This window comes from Triticum aestivum, chromosome 6B, assembly GCF_018294505.1.
Source record: "Triticum aestivum cultivar Chinese Spring chromosome 6B, IWGSC CS RefSeq v2.1, whole genome shotgun sequence".
NCBI lineage: Eukaryota > Viridiplantae > Streptophyta > Magnoliopsida > Poales > Poaceae > Triticum > Triticum aestivum.
In genome coordinates this window covers 641,991,246-642,003,264 of record NC_057810.1, presented here as the reverse complement: position 1 = coordinate 642,003,264, position 12,019 = coordinate 641,991,246, and positions in this window count along the sequence as shown.

Sequence of the window (12,019 nt, the reverse complement as noted above, 5' to 3'; positions counted from 1 at the left end):
GGGGGCATTTAAAGTCCTCGGGGGGCTCGGCTTCCACTTGGGGAAGGGGCCGGTCGGGGCCGTGTCGGCGCCGGATTGCGGTGGAGTCCAGGTCGGCCACGACGGCGGAAGCGGCGCGGGAGCGGGCTGACGCGAGCCCGGTCGGTCCAAAACTTTTTTTAAAACAATTTCGCCGCGAAGGAAAAATCCTAAAAAATATAAAAAATTCTAAAAAATTCCAGAAACAATTTTCACCGTGCAAACCTAATATTTTGGACAAGATGAACATTTATTTGGACTAATATGCCATTTTCAATAAAATTCAATATTTTTCTCATTCAAATAAAAGGGTCCGAATAACTGCCACACGTGTGGCATGGACGGGAACCCGCCCGCACGCCTCGTGTGGCATGGACGGGAACCGGCCCGCACAACCACGTCCGCGCGCACAAAACCACGGCCCGCACGTCCGGTGCGTGGCAACCCCGCCCGCACTGCCCCGTCCAGGCCACACGACCTGCTGCCCGCACGACCCAGCCGGTCCCGTCCTCCGCTCGATCGCCTCTCTCGACTGCCGCCATCGTCCCCCACCTCTCGAACCCCTACCTCCATCGCCGGCCTTCTCTGGTTGCCATGGCAACCAGAGCAGATCCGTAGGGCAAACCCACCGCAAACCACACCCCAACCCTCCCCACCCCCAGCCCCCACTCCAACCTAGCCCTTCAGAGACGATCAACTAAAATCAGATGAAAATCTCCCTATCTCATCCTTCTCATCCTTCATGCTGAAAATCTCCCTGATCTTGTACTGGATCCATGCTATAGGGGGGTGGCAACACCAGTAGTTCTGAGATCCAGTAGTTTTGTGATCTATGTGTTGAGCTTAACTTAAGTTTCTAGTATAATTGACACAGGTAGTTGCGTATGAAATGGATGAGTAGGAATCCTTAAAAAAGGACAGGAAGGACAATTTTTGGAATGAAGGGGTTGGGAAAAATTAATTGCCACTTGTGTGTAACGATAGTTGCCACCTTTCGTTGTCAGTAGCTGCCACCTATTTTGACCTGTTGCTTGCCATCCCTATCTTCTATGTGCAAGTAGCAGAAGAATATAATTCTTGTAGATTGTTGATGCCTTCTTGTTCATGCAATGATTGAGAGCACATCGGAAAGAAGCGAGACACGAAAAGAATGAATCATGAAGATGGCGCTGATGCTTGGGGTTCTCAAATGCCAGAAACGTCCCCTTGGGATGCATCAGAGTACAGTCAACTCATCTCTGCAGGGCCGTTGCTGCCACTACTAGAACAGTATGCAGGCGTAGGTATGATGCGTGACAACAAAAGAAGAGAACAGTTGCCATCTTGGCAATGATGAAGATGACATTCTACTTATGTCATACACTCTCATTTTTTCGCAGGTTCTTATGACCAAAACACTCTTAGGGGGGCCCGTGGCAAGTTCAGTCACAAGGCGCTAACACCGACAAATGTGCGGGCAGCCAACTTCAACTAGCTAGTATGGCTAATCAAGGTAATGCAAAACAAAAAAAGAGAACATGCTGCTGTGGACGTGAAAAATGAACATGCAAACAAACTGGCAAAAGGACTCACGAGTTATCACGGGTGAAAATGCAGAGCGTTCATGTAGCACGTGGCATCAGGCAACACCCATGTACCTGCCATCGACGTCATACACAGGTGAGTCCACAAAAAAAGTGAAGTTGCGGATGCTCAATTAGCAGAAGGAGCATAGTTGACATCTACAATTGCCATGACTGGACATCTACAGTTGCCATGATTTAAAAACTACACTTGTCATCCCTGGACAACTGCAGTTGCCATCCATAGACACATGCAGTTCCCATCCATAGACACCTGCAGTTGCCATCCGTAGACACCTGCAGTTGCCATCCGTAGACACCTGCAGTTGCCATGGATGAACAACTACATTTGCCATGCCATGGCAACTGCAGCTGCCATGAAGGAACAACTGCGGTTGCCATACCGATGCAACTACAGTTGCCATGCCAGTAAAACTACAGTTGCCACATCAGGGGCAACTGCAGATGCCGTGCTAGCACAAACTGCATTTGCCATGAATTGACCAACCACTACTATGCTTACAGGTTATTACGCTGGTGGTAACCCGGCAAACGTCTCGTGGCAAGCTTCACAAACTGCAGGTGGAGCACGTCATTTTGGTGTCACAGACCACACAAGATGGTCAAATGCAGCACAACAAGGTAAGGAGAAAAACTGAACCACAAAAACAGCACTACATTTGTTATTTGTAGTTATTGGTAGGCAAAACAGTAGTTGCCATGTTTGTTGAACAGTAGCTGTCATGACTGGACAGCTACAGCTGCCATACATGTCCAAGCGCAGCCTCACGGCTTGCTGTTTGAAATGATGTCATGCCAAATCACTCGAAGATGGTGTGATCCGTTGTGATGCACATGTTATTCAAACAAAAATCTTAATCTCGTACCTGTTTTTTCTATTACAGGGCCCACAACTACAGTGAACAGCGGCGCGGGAACATCTACTGCGGGGAGCTCTGAGCGCACGGAAGACGCGTTCCACCAGCCAGCAGACAATCATGCCGCAAACAATTTCGAGTCAGAGTCGGGAATGTCAATCATTCCAGCAATGCCGACAAGCACCCCTTTGAACACAAGCACTGCCAACACTCAAGTAGATGGAACTGCCGCCGATACTGAAGTGAATGATGAAACTGACGACGACGCACAAGGGGATGAAGATGGTGGGCAATCAGAGATCATGGTACCTCAGCCACCGTACATTGGGCAGAGATTTCAATCGTTCGAAGAAGCAAAGGAATACTACCAAACGTATGCAAAGTTTCATGGATTTGTGGTCAACACTGAGTACCATAGAAAAATTAAGAAAACTAACGAGTACAGTAGAGGTGAGATGAGGTGCCACAAGGCACGGAGGAACAAGAAGGGGAAAGGTGTTGCGCCTGTCGTTCCGGAACGAAAGAGAGGTATCATTCTCAAGACAGAGTGTCCCGTCCGGTGTAAGCTAAACGTAGATGGAGAACAGTGGGTGGTCAATGAGTATTTTGACGAGCACAACCACTAACTCATAAATAAGTTCGACCTGGTAAAATTTCTGACGGACCACAGAGGGTTCACCCCCATCGAAAGGCAATTTGTAAAGCTGCTACATGATTGTAACATCGGTCCATAAAGAATGGTACAGATACTATCTCTCATCCACAGCAAAAAGGGGAAACTGAGTAGCATGCCCGTACATAGCAGCTGACATCACAAACCTACAGGCCAAGTACCGTAGAGAGAGCAAGTTGGCAGACATAGAGGCCACAATTGCCTACTTCGATGAGAAAGCGAAGGAAGATCAAGATTTCTTCTACAGGATAAGGTTGGACGATGAGGACCGTGTCAGGAACATGTATTGGGTGGATGGTGCTGCAAGGAGAGCCTACAAACATTTCCGAGATTGCATTTCATTCGACGCGATGTACCTCACTAATATGTACAAGATGCCATGCGCTCCGTTCGTAGGAATAAATAACCATAATCAGTCGTTGCAGTTCGGCTACGGGCTCGTCTGGAATGAAGACACGGATGGGTACGTTTGGCTGTTCAAGACCTTCTTGGAGTGCATGGATGGACTTGCTCCGATGAACATAATAACAGACCAAGATTTCAGCATGCGTGCAGGCATAGAGGAGGTCTTTCGGTTGGCAGTGCACAGGCACTACAGGTGGCACATTATAAAGAAGGCCGAGGAGACGCTAGGACCGTTCTTTGCTGACCGTCCAGAGCTGCACAAGGCATTCGAGCTGTGCGTGGACCACAGCTTGACCGTGTAGGAGTTTGAAAGGAGCTGGATGGCCATGATTGAAACACATCAAGTCCAAGACAACGAGACACTTGCTAACCTATGGGAGAAGCGAATGTACTGGGTGCCGGCCTACTTCATGTAGTGCTTCTTCCCATTTCTGCAGACTACGCAGCGCAGCGAGGGTTTCAATGCTGTTTTGAAGCGGTACGTCAGCCCTGGCAACTCATTGCTACAATTTGCCAAGCAGTACACAGCTTTGCAACAAAAAAATCTGGGATCTGAGCTACAGCAAGAAGCGACCACAACACTAAAGCAGCCAAAATTGCTAACCTATTTACCGATGGAGAGGCAAATGAGCAAGATATACACCAACAAGATCTTTAACAAGTAAGTCAGTTGTGTTACAGTCTTATTTGCAGAAAAAAGCACATAGGCAGTAAGTGCCTTATAGAGTGCAATGCAGTTGCCATGATATGCAGTTGCCATGTTTAATGAAATACTGTTGTGCCATGCTTACTCAGCTGCAGTTGCCATGTTCAATGAAAATTCTGTTTGGCCATGCTTACTCGGGTGCAATTTCCTTGATGAATGAAGTGCAGTTGCCATGTTTAATGCACTGTGCTTCCATTGGGGCATGTTGGCATGCAAGTGCCAATGTCAACTGGAAAAATGTTATGTTGGCGACACATATGCTGAAATGCAGTTGCCATGTTTAATAAAGTGAATCTGCCATGTTTGTTGAAATGCAATTGCCATGTTTAGCCAACTGTAGATGCCATGTTTAAATAAAAGGGCAGTTGCCATGTTTTATGCAATGTGCTTCCATTGGGAAATGTTGGTGTGGAAAATGACGATGTCCAGTTGAAAATGTACTACAATTGCCATGTCTAGTGTGCTGCATTTGCCATGTCTAGTGTGCTGCATTTGCCATGTCTAGTGTACTGCATTTGCCATGTCTACTGTACTGCATTTGCCATGTTCAACGTACTATATTTTCCATGTTGAATGAACTATGTTTGCCATGTTCAATCAAAAATGTATTTCTACTTACATGACAACATAAGGTGGTACAAGAAAAAAGCGCGATAGTTTAACAGAAAACACACAAAACTTGCAGATTCCAGGAAGAAATAAAGCGTGCCAGCATGTTCACGGCTTTCCAGGTGGACGAATATACGTTCAAGGTGTGTTCTATTTTGGGCATGTCAGATTCAGAACCTGAAGACCCGGACAAAGGAAGGAACTACTTCGTCAAAGCCTCGATAGGCGAAGGCGAGTACTACTTCCAATGCTGCAAGTTCGAACTGGACGGCATTGTGTGCTGTCACATACTAAAAGTAATGGACATGAACGCTGTGACACGGATGCCCCGCCATTTCATAAGGCGGCGATGGACTTGGGACGCTGACGATGCGTTGGCGCCACAGACAACACACGCAGTTCTGGCTGTGCATGACGAGAGACCTGAGTCAACCATGGAAGCCGTGAGGCACGTTGTGCTGACAAAGAACTATGCTGAGCTAATTGATGAAGCGTGCAAGAGTGATGAGACAGCGAGAGTCGCGGAAAAACACAGGAAGGCACTAAAAAGAGAGCTTGATGAGATCAAGAAGAGGAAAGCTAAGGAAGCCTTACACCGGTTCCCACGCACATCAAGTGTGCCTTCATCCACGGGGCCATCATCTGAAAACTCAGAGATAGGATCTGGAACAGCAAGCACACAGACCCAGGTCAGGAACCCACCCCGTTCCATCACAAAGGGTCGTCCAAGAGAGATAAGGTACAAGTCGGGATTGGAGATTCAAGCAAAACACAAGAAAACGAAGAAAGGGGCGGGCAATCCATGAGCAAAAATTGGGGCGACGTGACATGGTCCTTGTGGAAATTTTGTTTTGTACCCTAGATGATGCGAATTTTTTTTAAGATTGCGAGAATGACTCTTGTGGGGCATCGGAAGTGGAAGGAAAATTTATTGAGTGGATAAATGAAGTTGCCATGTTATGGGTACTTAATCTGCCATGTTATGTGTAGTTAATTTGCCATGTTATGTGTAGTTAATCTGCCATGTTATGTGTAGTTAGTCTGCCATGCTATTTTATACTAAATATGCCATGCTATTTTATACTAAATATGCCATGCTATTTTGTACTAAATATGCCATGCTAGTTGTACTGCATCTGCCATTTCAGTTGTACTGGATCTGCCATGTTAGTTGTACTGTATCTGCCGTGTTAATTATGCTGGATCTGCAATGTTGTTTGTACTGTATCTGCCATGTTAGCTATACTGAAAATATGCCATGGTATTTGTAATGACTCTTCATGGCATATATTTCCATGACAATACGACGCGGTTTAGAGACACATAGTGTATTGTGTGCAATGTATAGGAAACAAGTTGGAAAAGGCGTAACGTGCATAAACCGCAGCAAAGGTTGTGGCTACATGATCAAACCTACCATGCTAGCCGGTGAAGTTAGTGATGAAATAGAAGAAGCAAGACGTCCAAATGAACAACGACAATGACGTTCGCTAACCATGTCTGATGAACTACATTTGCCATGTTTTAAAACATCGTGACACATTCGAAACAGCAAACGGGTGATGCAAACGATGAAACCATAGTAATAATGATAAACATAAAAAACATATCTATTGTCATGCCTAAGTAGGTTCACATCCACACATATATTACAGAAACTATTCAAATGTCGCTCACACACCACCACTACATAGTAGCCTACGCGGGGTTGCAGTCATAACATAGCACATGAACATAGTTTTTGACGAGAACAAAAGAGATAGTACCTTGCATTCCTCGGCAACAGAATGTAAGGTATGCGTCCGGTGTGTATCGCCACGTGATCACTTGTACCTCTTGATGACTTTCTTGACAGCTTCCTCCACAAACTCGCATGCTCCGGACCGCTTGTTGAAATCTTCATTCGTCAACCAGTTCCATGTGTGGATTTTCCGGAGCTCAACGACCATTGCAGCTGTGATAGCGGGGACAATTCTGCCTTCCCACTTTGCAAAGTATTCCAGCGTGTGAAAGCCATAGTCCGTCCTGCACGAGAAAAAGAGTCAGGTGAACATGCAAAAAGGACAGACGTAGCAAAAGATAGACTTCAATTCAGATGTGGCAACAAAAGAGGGGTTGGATTGATGTAAATGGCACATGAAGGAGGGGGTTAAGAAATTACGTGTTCCCTTGCTTTGCAGTCGCCACATACTCAGTCGGGAAATACCTGATCTGGACTTTTGAATGTTCGTAGTGACGGTTCCATGTCTCTTTGAGGTTGTTGATGAAGAATTCAGCATGCGTAGTAAGATCTGCATCAGCTTCCGAACGGATTGAATCAAGCACCTCAAAATGTTGGTTCTTCAGGTCAAGACAGATGGCATAGTGGTGACCACACTTGTCTTGCTGGTCATGTGGTGCAAGCTCCTGGAACATGGGGAACATGACCTGCATTTAAAAGTGAAGAAATGAGAAGCAGAGTTCACATAAAGAACAACAGAGGGACAAAAAAATTAGAATCACGTAGAATGTTTTGGTTATGGGTGGGGGTAGTTGACAGAAAGTTGCCGCCCATGTATGAACAAAATGAGCCGTGTATTTTACTATCAAGTTGCCACATAGTTTGCACGGGATGCAAAAATCAAGATGACAGTGTGCACGACAGCTGTTGCCACATGAAAACATCTGCCACATAAACACAAGTGCAGATGATGGCAAAAAACCACACCATGTGACAAAACAGTACAGAAAGGGGAGGAGTACTCACATATTTCTTCAATGTGAGCTTGAATTCACCGTGTTGAGCAAAATTCTTCCTCAGGATTTTGTGGTGGAAGTCACCATCCCATATTTTGCAGGTCACACTATAATGCATGATTATCTTGTCGGCACACACATCCATATGATTGTTGATGTAGTCGATCCCGCATGCAACTACATTCGTTGACATTTTACCGTTTGGCCTCACGGACTCGGCAAGATCACCCAGGTCGACGTACATCGCCCCGCATTGAATGACTTTGGTTCTGTCCAAACATGAGCTGTATGAAAGCGATATAACATGGAAGGATCATGCCTGCTAAGTAAAAAATATATGAAAGAACTAAAACGTAAGCGGATCGTGTTCGAAGAAGATGAATGGTAAAAAAGGAGCAAAGCAAAATGAGAGATTATGGGGTGTGGTCATTTACGCTTTCAGCTCCTTCATGTGCTTGCTGCTGGCCCTCGCATTTCCAAACCGCTTGACAATATCGTACAACTAGGTCTGTTCCTTAGTGGCCCTGAATTCGGGCTTGTAGTCTTCCGCGGGAGGTGGGTGAACTACCCTCTGCTGCCTCACAGAACCAGGAGTGGCACTCCAATGGTATCCTCAGATACCATATCTGCAGGCACGTTGGAACTTGATTGCCCTTGCCCTCGTGAGGACCTCCTATGCAATGCTGCCTCCTCGATCATGCGGTAAGCTTCGTCAAGTGACGGTAAAATCTCCTCAGGGGTGGCTGCAATGATAAAAAAAATTAAAAAGTGTGTTAGGATACCTAGAAAATCAAAAACAGATGGATTGTGAGGGGGTAGGGTGCATGATGTGAGATTGTGGGCAAAAAAAGTGGGGCAGTTGCCATGCGTGGTCCAACTACAGTGGCCATGTCATAGCAACTACAGTTGCCATGTAGTTGCACTGTAATTACCATCTAGTTGGATTGTAGTTGCCATATCACAGCAACTACAGTTGCCATGTTGTGTCAGCTGCACTTGCCATGTGATTGCCGTATGGAAAAATGCAGCATGAAAACAAAAAATGCAGTTGGCATGGTGTGGCAAATCCAGTTGCCATGTGTAATGCACTGTATTTGCCATGTGACAGCAACTACAGTTGCCATGTTGAAACAACTTCAGTTGCCATGTGGTTGCACAAATGTTAAATGCAGCATGGCAGCAAAGAAAATGTATGTGACATGGTGCATCAAATCTAGTTGCCATGTCATCACATGTCAGTTGCCATCACAAGTGAGAACCCCCCCCCCAAAAAAAAATATGATTGGGACAAAAGTCAAACTACAAAGATGTATGCAAGAAAATCATAAGGACATGACAAGTGTACCTTGCACAATCGGCTCTGCGAACTTGACAGCCTTCCTACCCTCGACCATTGGCTGCGCCATCATTGCGGGCATGCCTCCTGGGAAAGCAAAGGCAACTGGCATAGGATCTTGCACCACCGGTTGATCTTGACTGATGCCAAGGCTGAAGCTCGGTGGGGTAAAGGCCATTGGGTGCCTCTCATTCCTACTGGCTGGACCACGAACAATTTGCGGGGCAGAATCCAAGGGTGAAAGATCGACAAACATATCTGAATCGGCTGCTACAGAATGATCGGGCTTATTTGCAGGGCGGGGCGTGTTGTTAGCGGTATCATCCACAACTTTCTTGACAATCTTCTTGTTTGGGCTGTAGGGGACACCGACATTGATTGGGAGCCTGGAAGTGCGTAGATTTATGCTGGGGATTTCCAATGCGGGTAAAGGCGCAGTTTGCTCCGGGCGTTCACCTGCGTCACTCGTGCCTGGGTTGACACCTGCATCAGTTGTGCTCCGGTCTTCCGGTTTCTCCATCACATTGCTTTTGGCAGGTGGCGGGAACAGTATGGACGCAGGAACATAACCAGGCTCGTCTCTCCTGCTCCTAGCTGCAGCCGATGCGTTGGGTATGTCTGTTGGTTGCTTGTGGGGGCTACGGCGCCTAGGTGGAAGACCAGCACGTGAAACAGTCGCCTTAGCAGTATCTGCACCGACAGGAGCTGGAGTTGTTGTGCCAGGACTCTCACCTATAGATGGCATATCCTTGTGAACTGCCGCCTCAGCCGCTTCTGTCGTGGACACAGGAGTGTGACCACGCACGCGCTTGGAATCAGTGTCAGATGAGCGGGAATATTCCTTGCTTAGGTTTGTCTCGGGAGCGTCCACTTCAACGCTTGCTGATGGGGTGGCATGGCTCACAGCAGCATCCTTCATTGCAAGTAGAGTTGGCAATATTTCAGCTGTCCTGGTAGATACCGACTCATCACTCCCGGATGTACGGATGCCTGTTGTTCTAGCCTGCACATCTGCAGCCGGCGGAGATGGTCGGCCACTTGCATCAGAGTTGGTGGGAGCGATCAACGGTGCAGCAGCAGTATTGTTGCCTAGTGCCTCATGTACATCTGAGTTGCCCCCTGTTGACAACTTTGAATGTAGGCGTTCGAGCGGGTCCTTACTGGTATGCTTGGCCTCGCGCATAGTGGTCTTCTTCACCCTGCAAAATAAAATAAAATAAAGCACATGAAAAAGATATTGAAAAATGAACAAAAATATGTTTGGCAAGGTAGAAATCTTTAAAAAATTATAAACAAGTGGAAAAGCTGGTAGTTGCCATGTAAGGGGGACATGAGTGGCCATGTGTCATAATTAGCAGTTGCCATCCAGCAGCAGCTGGGATGTTAGCCAACTTGAAGAATGATAAGAATGTCTGATCTGCCATGAATGCAATTTCAAACCTAGGTGTGGGATGAGCTCACAAGCCAACGGGAAAAAATGACAGTTGCCATTAGGTACAGTAAGAGTTGCCATTTGGCTTAGATGCCAGTTGCCATGTAAAAACCAATATGAGTTGCCATACACTTTAAAATGAAGGAAGACATCACTTGGAAAAACAACAGTTGCCGCGTGGGGGACGATGACAGAAGACCATGTGACAAGCTAAACGGATGCATTGGAAAATCAAGAAAATATAGCGCTATGTCAATGAAAGTTCATGGAGAAACCTACTTCTTGACTGGCTTCCTCAGGTCTGGCAACACGACAGGATCCCCGGTGTTGGTCGTCGTCGTACGAGGAGAAGACCTGGTGGAAGGGGTGTCACCGGCAATGGGGGCACCTTTGTTCAAGCGAGCAGAAACACGGTTTGGCGTTGGTGCCTGTTTCTTCGTAACTGCTCGTCCACCAGCGGTCGGCTCGCTGCACGTATGAGTTGGAGGGAAAAAAGGTGGCAATTGTCAGACAACAAACTCATTACCGCGCTTGAAAAAAAACAAGTGCAAGAAATGGATGAGACTGTTCCAAGAAAATAGACACATCAAAAAACTAAAATTAAAGTCGAACCTCCTCCTGGCAGCTACGGGATCGGTCCTAGACCTCTTGCCGCGAGAACCCTGCCCAACATCTCCTGGAGCCCTCCCCCTCCTTGATGGAAACACCCCCTCGCCTCTCGCAGCCGTATGTTCTTTGACTTTCTCCGGTGGGGGGACATATGTTGCATCCTTGTCCTTGTTACCACCTGCGCGAACTTCAGCATGTTCATCATCATCGTTGTCCTGTTGCATGTTCTCCATGTCATTGTCGTCATCCTTGCTGAGGCCAGCGTCTCCATCCAGATCATCTTGTGTGTCACCGGGCTCTTGTGAACTGTTGTAGTCATACCGGCCACGGCAACCGGTTGGCCGATGTGTATGTTCTGGGACAAATGAAGTGAACTGCCTCGCAACCGCGTCACTGTCAGAGCCACCGAGAGACGTCCACCCCTCAACCAACTTCCCGAGCAAGCAGGTCATTTCGGATGCAAACTGCCCAATTAGATGCTCAACAGGTGCCCTCGCCTGTGCACGAAACAAGAAGCATCAACAACCACCCATATTGCAGTCACTTGCGCAACATCAACAAATAATCCACGGCAAACCATAGATGTACATATTTTGATTACCTCAGTAGGGAAAGACGGAGCTGAGTGCACGTCCATCCACTTTCCAAAGTTTTGAGGCCCCCCAAACACGCTGTAGTCTATAGCATGCTTGGCCATCAGCTAGAAAAAACAAAAAAAAGCAAGGATGTAAGAGATAGAAGGTAAGTTTCAACACGAATGAAAAGAGTTCCCTTGTGGGGTGAAACATGGATACAATACGCATACAGCCATGGATAACAAAAGGTGGTCATCCCTTGTGGACCACGGACGGTGTCGTGGAATTGTCACGTCAGATGTCCTTGCGAAAGGACTTAGTCGTGGAGCCATCGCTACGGGTTAACTTGAAGGGGTTAAAGCAGACACAAAGACACGAGGGTTTATACTAGTTCGGCCCCTTCGATGAAGGTAAAAGCCTACGTCTAGTTGTGATGGAATTGATGTGGTTTCGATGGCTAGGGAGCAAACAAGCTTCGCC